Genomic DNA, 9,751 nt, shown 5'->3' with positions numbered 1-9,751 from the left:
GTGTAAAGCTTAAAAATATAAACATTTGTAGCCAGAATGGAAACTTAAAGGCTTTTTCGCCCTTAAAATATTTCTTTTTTGATCATCAAAAAGGTTTTTTTCTTGTCTGTTCTCTCACTCACCCTTACAGTTTTTCGGTGTGAAACCGGAGTATCCACTTGACTCATGTAAGCGCTCTTGCTCAAAAATATGTTCACGCTGAAAAAAAAATTTGTATTTTTAATCTTGAAAGAGCCACAGTGCTACAAATTTGCATCTAAATTTTTTTGAAAACAGAAATTTATTCAAACCTAAATAACTAAACTCAAAAAAATTTAAGAATAAATATCGGTTCACTATGCTTTAAGTTCTGACTTACTTTAAAATTGACCCTTTTAAGCGAAGGGAAATAATACATCAAATAATTTAGAGAGGAAAGCATGATATCAGGCGTCGTAAAATCGGGTGGCTGTACGGCATATTAGGCTCGTTCAACTCTGGAAGATATTTTATTCTTTCCTTATTTCTTCCAAAAGAAAGTAAATATCTTATGAAAAATGTAAAAATCACAAATCAGCAATGAAAGTAAATGACAATCAAGTTTCACAGACGTGCCTTCGTGGTTATAAGAGACTCCCATTTCCGTAAAAAAGCAGAGACTTTCTGTATGAAAAGGTCAGCTTTGTTTCAGATGACTTTTCAGCCAGGAATTCTCATCGTTTTCTTTGATAAGTGGTTTCCTGTAAACCCGAAACTCGTGTATAAATACAAATTTTTGCTAGTTGTGTTTCCATTGCTATCATTTATTACTGCACAAAGATAACATTTTTGTTATTTGAATAACTCACATTTTTCTATCTATATGACTAGTTTTAGACTGTCTCACTTCAGTTAACTGCTTCAGACTTCAATGAAAAAAAAAGACTTTTCAAAATTGCTAAAACTAGTCATATAATTCAATTTTATAGCAAGCATGCTATGGAAGTTTTAATGTAACATAAAAATGACACCGATGTAAACTGGAAATTTTTAAATCTGCAGATTTTTGCTCACTCCAGTTTTGTTTATCTCAAATCTATTTCAATGAACTATCTAAATATATTTTTCAAAAATGTCACCCAAAAAAGGAAAAAAAAAGAAAAACATCTCAGACTCGTCAAATACCCCAAATATTAAGTGACTTTACGAAGTTTTTAAGAAAAATGTTTTCTCCAGAACATTTAGATGAGTAATCAAATCTGCGTTTTTTTACTCAATTTAATCAATTTCGAATTCAATGCAAAAGCATCATAATAAACGCTTTTTCTTAGCAGAAAACAAATATGCATGAGTCAAGAGTTACGTCAAAAATTAGTATCACGAAGAAACAAAAATGATACTAAAATACTCAGTCATAGCAAAGTTAATGCTTTTCTTTTGCTTTTTCTTATACTGCACGCACTAAATATTCTTCAAAAAGAATCCAGAAAAAGTTTTAATCCCAGTGGAATTACAAATATTAAATAAGGCATTAACGAAGCAGAACGAAAATTGAAAACACTTTTGCAGAAAAAAAAAGTAGCATCGCTTTCCCACGCCGGGGGATCGAACCCGGGCTACCTGGGTTATAACCAGGTGTCCTGACCACTAGACCACATGGGACTTCCGCGGTTGGAAGCGTTTTAGATCTACCTTACTCTTAGTGGCGAATAACTCTTTAGTAGCGGATACAGCCGGTGGGAGACTGGGTATTTGCTCGATTGGCGGGTCATGTTTTGGGCCAATCAGTTTGCCCTGTCCACCAACAGCAAAATGTGAAAGTCGCTTTCGCTATGCAAATTCGCAAGCTTTGATCCCTCTTTACGCATGGGCACATGGGTGTAAAGGGCAGGGCCATCGCCAACGGGGTTGTGGGGGTGCTACACCTAGTTTTTCAAGAAGGGAGCCGCCAAATTTCATTTTAGTAATGCAATGAAAACAGTAAAACATTGACAGTATTATAAAACTAAAATGCTTTTGTTCGTTTGTCATTCTTATTTATGTGTGAATGGCAATTCACATTTACTTTACTTATAAATGACAATTCACATGTGTCATAAATTATACTTCATAACAATTGTAAATAAAAGACAAAAAGTAATTTTTTGATAAAACTTTAAAAGAAAATGCGATCTTAAAAGACTATTCTGAAGCCTCTAAAATTCTTTATTATTAAACTATCAAAGTAAAAGTTTTTAACACTTTTTTTTACGAAAAATAAAATACTCGAATGGTAGAAACTCCACGGCTTAGGATCCTTCAGTAAAAAAGATGATTAGATAAAAAACATGATTCTCAGGGGCCGCCGACATATTTACCTTTCGTAATTAATTTCAATAAAAATATCATCCGGTAAATCTGAGATAAGTGGAGTTAAATACACAGGTCATCGAAATATGGCTTAACTAAGAGAAAAATTAAAATACATTAAGAGAAATTCAAAGTATTGAAACAATGTCACACCAGTTGTTCTCAATGTTTGAATGCAAAAATCGAAAGTGAAACTTAACTCTATCAAGAGGTGAAGAAGAACTGATATTTAAAATAAAGTAGAGTGGGAAAAAAGACCCACATTGTCATTAAGGTTATTCAAATTCATCAAAGCACCAAAGCAGTTTAAAAAAAAATGTTTTTTCACTGGAACCGCAGATGGCTTGTATTTCAAACAAATGAAGAAATTAGGTTGGAAACTGAAAGTTTCGAGTCGAAGTTCAGATGGTTTTGGAAAAGAAACTGCTGGACTGATCCAGCAGATTTCGAGCTATTTTTCTATTCACCAGATTTCGTTTCCTAAAATAATTTAATTTCACTATTCGTAGCATAAATAATTTAAAAAGGGAAGTAATTGGTTTTGATTGTATTCTCTGCATTAGTAAAAGGGACTCTGTACACGATCTTCAGTATCGTGTACAGAGGGTCGTCTCAAGAAATGTTAGTGCCCCCCCCCCCCCCTCAAAAAAAAAAAGAAGTTGTTTATAACAGAACTTGGTTTTTAAGCCAGTGTGATAATTTATCCTCACTTAGCTCTACACAGTTTGCATCTAGAAATCACTGCTTCTAATCATATTTTTTTCCATTAAAATCAAAATTGGTTGCAACTGTGCAATTAGATAATGTTATGCAGTTGTTCCATCAATGGAGGAAACTCACTGCTAAAAGATCAACTCCTCTTTATAACAGGGGTGACCAAACCCCTCAAGGTAAAGGAAGCATTCCCCCCCCCCAAAGAGTAAAATAGCCCTCAAACCCTCCTGAAAATTTAAATGGCACAGTCTGTGCATGCCCCCCCCCCAAATAGACAGCCCTGTTTATAAAATAACGAAACAATCCACATCCAATCTGGGACACTTGAAATCCGCAGATTCCACAGCGGCGTTGATGTCGATCCAGTACACAAAATTTTGGATTCCCTTTTGGATTGAGTCGATAGATAGAACCATTTCCTGTTCGACAGTTCGACTGCAAAAGAATGTGAAAGGGAAAGACAGCAGCAATCCCCTCGTAATTTGTCAACGCCTCTAGACGTCGCAGAGTGAGCGAGCGTATCGAGAACCAGATTTCACTTTTTCACTTCGGGCGACCCCTTTGAGCGCTGGGGGACGCTTTCTCCCCTTTCTTCTCATTCCAGAAAAATTATCTCTACAGATGACTTTTTCGGAGAACGCGTTAGCAGCGGTGACATTTATCTTCAAGTCGCCGGCGGAGTGAAAAAAAAAAAAAAGGAGGAGAAAACAAAGATAGAGAAAATGCTTAGTGTGCAAGCTGTTTTTTAAAGCGATTATTCATTTTCGTCCCCACGAACGAGATAAAAGTCGTTTATTTTGTGGCGCTCATTTTGACCACTTATGGAAGAAAAAGATTTATTTCATCTTTAAAATGTGTTCAAGTGGGATATACATATTTTAATGTCTAAGCTGTTTATTTTTAGCAAAAACCTAATAATGTCAATCATTTTATGGAGCGAATGATGCATTTTTTTTTTATTATTATTAAAAGTAAAATTAAATAATTGATATAAAACCAGTAGCTCTTGAAAAGCGTTTTGAACCTTGGTTGTTCTGTTCTAATCTAAATTCAAAGACATATTTTTATGAGCAATTAATTAACCCAAATGGAAACCCGTTATAAAGTATTTACTAAATAATTTAATTGCATGAAAGAAGTAGGATGTAGCAGAGCATTTTTTAACATAGGTACTACGCGACACCAATGTCGCGTAGTGAAAAAATTCTGTCGCCTAGAAGATGCAAAATCAAACTACTGGGCGACATTGGAAAATTCAACAATGATTCCACTCCTCATTTTTGTTAAACGGATTTCAAACCTTTCTTTTTTTTTTCCTCTTGAGCAACAGACATCGGGCATTTTCCAGCGCTCAACCGAAAGCAGTTTTTCTCTTTTTTTCCTACTCGTTTAAAATCGCCCGACTGGGTACGAAAACATGTCATCCCCTGCGGGTTAAGGGGTGCTAATCGTTGTCGCCATCCAGTCATCATTCTACCTCGATCAGACTCTCAGTGGTGTAAATTCCAGACTAATCAGTGATTCACTCGGGGTGTGATGATTTTTAGCGGGAACTTGAGGGCTTCTATCTTCTAAACAAAATGGGCAGTTTAGAGTAAGAGTGTAGGAACGAAAGGCGTTTCTGTTGACAGAATTTTTTTTTTCTCGCCACCAATCAGCATGAAACGTTGTTCTTTCCTTCACCAAAAAGGTAAGGGAAATAAATGATTAGACTTTGATTTTAATTTGTTATTTAATTCAAATACATACGCTTTTTGTTTTAATATATGTCTGGATAAATAAGGAGAAGAATGTCGGGATATGGTTTAGAGCGGGGGTTTTCAACCTTTTTTACTCATGGGCCACATTGCAAATTTTTGGAGATGAGGCGGGCCAACAATACTTTAGTTCATATGGTTTAGTTCGCACTCCCCCCCCCCCCTCCTAAACCTGCCACATTCATCCATAATTCTTTTTAGAATAAACGCTCAGTAGCATGGGGTAGGGGCGGATACAGAAAAATCTTTTGAAGGGGCCCGGTAAATTGAATGCCCCTCCCCCTACACACATTCATTCGATGTTTCATAACAAAGTTTTCATGAATTTATTTTAAAATGTTTTATTTATTTGTTTATTTTTTAAATATTCCTTCTGGTCAATATGAATCTACTTCTATAAGTTTATGAATATTATTTACTAATTAGAAAATCACCCGTCAAGGTATGACGGGTGAAAATTGCTTCTACATTTGAACGAAGCCGATGCCTGTTTGGTGATATTTTGATACTTAAAATTGTAACCCTAACTCCAGTGGATTAACCCAAAACTCTAGTAGGTAGCGTTCATTGTTGACCACTTTTTCTTTTCTTTATCCCCTTGAAATGACAGTCTTAACAGTAAAACTGTTAAGTTGCCGGATCGAGTTCAGCCTTGTCACAATAAAGTCTTTCCCTGCATGTTAAACATTGCCAAAACATATTATCAAATTATCATGCCGTGGCGCAAGTTTCATTGTTGAAACACGCGGGTTACTCGATCATTTGCTGTTATATATATGAGGATATGATCCCTCCGAAACTGAAAGCTGGATGCGACCATGCATTTATTTGACTTCTAGAAAGTGGTAAATGCTAGCCAAACGTTCGCTTGTATCACAACTCGACATATTTAAAAAATACTAATTGTTATATGTTCCTATTTGTAACAAGCACATCTGTTTCGTTTCAAATGTGCATATTTGATGCGTCTGTTCTTAGTTATGCAGAAATAAATCACCAGGGGCATTTTCCAAACTTTTGCCTAAACAACATTTGAAAAATTTCAAACATAAATATCATCAACTGTTTTATTTCTTTCGGGAAAAATTTCTTGTAACAGTTTATTTTTAAGGGTACAATCATATTTGAGGCAGTGAGAAGCGAAGGGATGCAAGTGGCAAAATTAAAAATTTGGAGATAACCAGTGCAAATGGTAGGTGAACCCCTTCTGTGTCTTCTGGCAAGAGATGGTACTAGTAGAGTACCGTGGTAGGTGCTGCTGTATAGCATGATTTAGAAAAAAAATCCAATGAAAGCCTACCTAGGACGTAATCTTTATACGAGCTTTACTCGAAACTTGAAAATGTCCACGTGCATCCCTTTGCTTCTCACTGCCTCATTTGAGCTTAGTATTTCATACAACTAGAGATATTTTACTTTACAAGTAAATTTTTCACCTTCAATGTCATGAGTGCTACTGGACAACATGACAGTATTTCTACGAAGTATTTAAGTGTTTATTTTTACAAAAATCATATATTTTATGAATAAATTTGTCCCTTGAATCGCATTAAAAAAAATAATATTTTTTAAATAAAAATGCACAATATTCATCATCATGAGTGTTACCAAGTATCATATTTTCACTACCTGTCAAAATAATAAATGAAAAGAAAAAAATATTTTAAAATAATATTGTTAGGAAGATAACATTGCTTTTAAGTAAGCTACAAATTTTAATAGAGTTATTATGCATTTCTTTTGTTTTTTTGAATTGAATTTTAGAACTTGTTTACTAGGTAACACTCACGACACATATGGTTAGACTTTGTTAAGATGTGCCGTTTCCGTTAATAATTGTGGTTTCTCCAAGAAACTGCCATATGATTTCTTTCATTTTAACTACACATTAAAATATATATATATATATATTATTGATTCCATCAAAGAAAAATTAGTGAACGAACCGCGATAATACGTTCCTTTGAGTTCGAAACCAGCGAGTTAAATGTATTCTGCCACTCTGGGCATCTGACTCCAGCATTACTTCTTTAGCAAACAAAATTGCTTTTGTTCAAAATATGCAGTGTGTTTTGTATTCTTTTTAATTATCTATATCCCTAACCTTACCAAAGGTAGTCTAGAATGCGATTTTATGTTTAAAAATTAGAAAATTTTCCCGAGATGGGAAATCTTCTGGGATGGGAGGCCTTTCAATCTCCTTTCCTCTTAAATCACCATAGATCGTTTAAAACAGCATTTTCAGAGTTACAATTTCAAACAATCTCTGAGGGGGCTCTCCAAACATTTCTCCCCTACCGTCACCAAAGATAATTAGAATGCATTTTTAAGGCAGCAAGTTAGAAAAAAAATTTTCCTAGTGAGGGGCTTCGAGTTTTTCCTTCACGTAACATATGAAAATATGGTATTAACCTGCGTTTTTAGCACTACAATTGCAAAAAAATTCCGCCGGAGAACCCCCGAACCTCACTCTTCTTTACATAATTGGAGATAATATTTGCGTTTTTAAAAGGTTTCAATTTTGAAAAATGAGCGAGAGAGGGGGGTGGGGTCCTCCGACCTCTTAATATTACGAAAGACAGTTAGAATGCATTTCTAAGATTACAAATGAGAAAAATTTCCTGGGAAGAGCCTTGAAATCTCCCCATAGATAGGGGAGCGCCACCAAGCCACTTCTCTCCTAACATTACCAAAGATCGTCTAAAATGGGTTTTTAAGACTACAAATTTGAAAATTTGGACCCCCTTATTTCGGAGTTAATATTATAACGCAACATATTCTCTTTTCCTGGTAATCTAATAAGCGAGCTCGACTACTTACAATTAGGATCTTTTTGTCAATATTTAGATCTATTAAAGGTTTACTCATAAACCAGAAGCTGAACCTATTATCTTTGTATGTATTTAAGATACGCTTGAAATAATTAAAGAGCCGCTAGTTCCATACGTTCCCTACGTTTTTGATCTCACGACGGATATAAAAAGATATTATAGCAACAGTTAGACATTTAATTATTTTCAACTTATTATGTCGCCTAGTGAAAATTCCTTAAAAAATGCTCTGGGATGTAGGAAAAGAAAACCATCTATTGAGAGAAAATGTCAGACTCAATATTTGATAAAATTTTGAAATTAGATTTTTTTTTTTTTTAAATCCGTAACAATAATTACGTAATTATCCGTAATAAAAATTACGTAAAATACGTAAATTATAGTGGATATAATATACAATGTACCGTAAACAGGAGATCAGGACAGAAAATCCAAAACTAAAAGGTCCACGGACAGAAAATACACGTCCAAAAGGTCCGACCGGGCCGGCTCTAGCAGTTTTGCCTCTCCGGTCAAAATATAAGATAATAATAGCTCTTACGATTAAAAATATCGTTGTTGATAAAGACATGCCAATGAATCTTGCGAATAAAAAAATAGCGTAAAAAATAAAACCACACATTTATTAAAGCTATAAGTTGAACTAGACAACAAAAGAGAGAGAGAGAGAGAGAGAGGATTTAAAGACAAATTCAAAACAAGCGCCACACAACTGCCGTGGGCAGGTAAACGGCAGTATCTGCAGAAAAAAGTTTTAAAGATATTTGAAGAAATGTGTGTTGGGTTCAATACTAACAATGGGGGAACGTTGGAATTAGACTTTTTTTCCGTGCCTTTTTTTCCAGAGGAAACCAAATAAGCAAGTTTGTACAGTAAAGCTAACGTGCAATACATGACAAAAATGCAAAAAAAAAAAAAAAAAAAAAAATGCAGTTACTGCTCGTTTCCTGCCCACAGCTGACAACTACTGTAGATGAATAAACCCAAAAACGAATGCAATGAAACAATGATGAACGCTTTTATGACAACCTGATGAGAGAGGAAATTATTTATTGCGATGTGCAAAATTTGATATGTGATTTCCCTCCTATAAGCATTTGAAGTAATAGTTTATACTCTCTATCAAGTCTGTAAAAATGCAGAAAGGTCGGAAAACAACGGCCTGTTTCTTATTCAATTTAAGTTCTGAATTCACATACAAAAAAAAGGAAAAAAAAAACATACTCTTCTGCCATGCAAAATGCATCATAGAAGGATTACAATTGCTGCAATAAAAAATTACTCAAAGCAGGAAGTGTTGTTATGCTGGTTTATAAAATCTGCCGCTTTATAAAATCAAATGTCCTCAGAACGAATGGAATTCTAATAAGCGGCGGGCACTGTATACTATATAGGGCATTCGCAAACACGTGATTTTCCCATAGCAACGGAACATGGCAACAACTGCTGGAGGACAAGCAACCATGTTTCTATCCCTCCGTTTCGAGTTCGGACCGCTGCTTTAATGAACTTATCTCGTTAGCTTCAACATGTATTCAAATGCTTTCCGCTAAAAAAAGACCAAAGAAGAAGAAAAAAAAATCTGATTTTTTCAAATATTCGGTGTATTATGCTATCAGTAGCTGAAAAAAATAAATGATGAAGAATTGCACTCTTCCCATTGCTCTAATGCACTTTCAATCTGCAGCACGGCAGACAAACAAAATGTCAACAACTTTCGCAGTAGCTTGAGATCACGGTGTTGAGTTTCATCAGAATCATCGGCTTTGTATGTCCTCCAGGATGACGTCTTTTGCGAATGCCCTATATACATATAGCGATGACACCTGTCCGCCTTGTCTAGTGGTCAAGTCTGACTGCGATGAGGAGGTCCCGGGTTTGAATCCCGGTTCGGTATGAATGCACTTTCTCTCTCTCCTGCTTTTGCCCTTTCTTTGTGTGAATGTGTTATTGTGTGAATGGTTGCCTATCGTATAAACGGATCCTTATGGCATGCGTGTACTGTGGTACAGTTGAAAAAGTGAAACCCCAAGTTGCCAGCCGAGCTGGCACACGACAAAGACAACTACTCTCTTAAAAAATTCCAGCGATTTCAACTCAGACTGAGTAAATTTTCACTCCTTTCCAGTTTTGAAAACGCAC

General features: G+C 35.2%; 1 non-coding gene across 1 annotated transcript; it reads right to left on the bottom strand.

Moving 5' to 3' along the window:
• Positions 1-1,547: 1,547 nt before the first annotated feature.
• Trnay-aua (transfer RNA tyrosine (anticodon AUA)) lies at positions 1,548-1,620 on the bottom strand. The gene has a single exon. It is a non-coding gene; the product is annotated as a tRNA-Tyr (tRNA).
• Between the last annotated feature and the right edge of the window lie 8,131 nt (positions 1,621-9,751).

This window comes from Uloborus diversus, chromosome 3 (genome assembly GCF_026930045.1).
Source record: "Uloborus diversus isolate 005 chromosome 3, Udiv.v.3.1, whole genome shotgun sequence".
Classification (NCBI taxonomy): Eukaryota; Metazoa; Arthropoda; class Arachnida; order Araneae; family Uloboridae; genus Uloborus; species Uloborus diversus.
This window is presented reverse-complemented; position numbering and strand designations above follow the sequence as displayed.